This window comes from Asparagus officinalis, chromosome 5 (genome assembly GCF_001876935.1).
Source record: "Asparagus officinalis chromosome 5, Aspof.V1, whole genome shotgun sequence".
NCBI lineage: Eukaryota > Viridiplantae > Streptophyta > Magnoliopsida > Asparagales > Asparagaceae > Asparagus > Asparagus officinalis.
The window spans coordinates 95,931,316-95,933,141 of record NC_033798.1 but is presented as its reverse complement, the minus strand read 5'-3'; positions in this window follow the sequence as shown (position 1 = coordinate 95,933,141).

Sequence of the window (1,826 nt, the reverse complement as noted above, 5' to 3'; positions counted from 1 at the left end):
CTCTAATCTGCCCTGCTTTAGCATTCCTTTCCTTACCTTTCTGGAACATAGCCGTATTTGTCTCTTGTGATATAGCGGCATCGGCAACCTCCTGCATTGAGTGAAAACGCCGAGACACTTAATAGCGGTGTAAGCTCGGGTGAAGTCCCATTAGAAACATCTGTGCTAGACGCTCTCCAGTCTGCCACATGCACGTAAACCTGAGCAATCCCACAAACTTGTTCTCATAATCTGCTACAGACATATCTCCCTGCTCTAATCGGGCTAGCTCCAACTCCTTCCTGGCTTTTATTACTATCGACACATACTGCTCATCAAATAAATAAATGAAGTCTTCCCAGCTAAGCGTCATCCCGTGCTCTGGAGTGAACTGAAGTCGGTACCACCCTTCGGTGTCGCCCTTGAGGCTGAAAGCTGCTAGCCTCTCCTTCTGTACAGTGTCCACATTAAGCATATCAAAAATGTTACCTACATCTTCCTTCCACTTGTGCGTTGCAAGTGAATCCGATGTGCCATGAAACTCTGGTGCCCTCATCTTCTGGTATCTCTCCACCAAACGGAGCCAAACTGAGCCAAACTTCTTCCTCTGTGGTCCTATTAACAGCTAGTGGTAGTGGTGTAGAAGTCGGTGTATCTGCTAGTGGCAGCACTATAGGTGTACAAAGGGTTATGTGCAAGAATATGCAATATACACAAGGTGATATATCCTAGCAAAGAGGTATACATATATATATATGTAAGGATATATAAACTAACACAAGGGTAAACAATATGAACTAGATAGTGGATCATATAAATGATGAGCTAATGACAATGGCAACAAGAATTATAAACACAAGTATAAATAAACGCCAAAGCACACTCAAACACAAGATATGATCACGGAGTTCGGACCTTCCGTCCTACGTCTCCGCTCCCCACTCCCGGGGAGAAATCCACTATCAACCGGGTTTTCTACGTTCACCCGAATAACGTTTACACCTCACAGTATCGGTTTTCAACGCTCACCGATCAACGTCACTCCTCACACTCGGTTTCTAGCTCACCGAAAACCTCACTACACACTCGGTTTCTAGCTCACCGAAAACCTCACTACACACTCGGTTTCTAGCTCACCAAAAACCTTACAACACTCACAATGTAACAAATATAAATTTGTTCTCTACAATAGATGAGAACACAATGAAAGCACAACTCAAGGTTACAATCTCTCACCACCCAACTATACTATGTATGTAAATACTCATGCTCGGCCTCCGATTTTGAGTAAATAAGGATGTTGTCAATAAACACGATCACGAACTGGTCCAAGTATAGATGAAAAACCCGGTTTATCAAATTTATGAATACTGCGGGTGTATTGGTCAGCCCAAATGGCATGAGAAGAACTTGAAAGACCCATATCGAGTCAGAAAGACGGTCTTGGAAATATCCATCTCCCGAACCCATAACTGATGATAACCAGAATGAAGATCAATCTTCGAGAAACACTACACTCTTTGCAACTGGTCGAATAAGTCATTAATCCTTGGTAGTGGATACCTGTTCCGGATGGTGATCTTATTCAACTCACGATAATCGATACACAAACGCATGCTGTCGTCCTTCTTTTTCACGAAGAGGACCGATACTCCCCACTGAGAGTGACTCTGGTGAATAAAACCCTAAGACAATAGCTCATCTAGCTAAATTTGTAGCTCTCTCATCTCAGCAGGTGTCATACGATAAGGTGCACAGGAGATCGGTGTTGTGCCCGACTGTAACTTGATGTAGAAATCAACCTCTCTCACTAGAGGTAATACATGTATATCCAAAAAGACATCCTG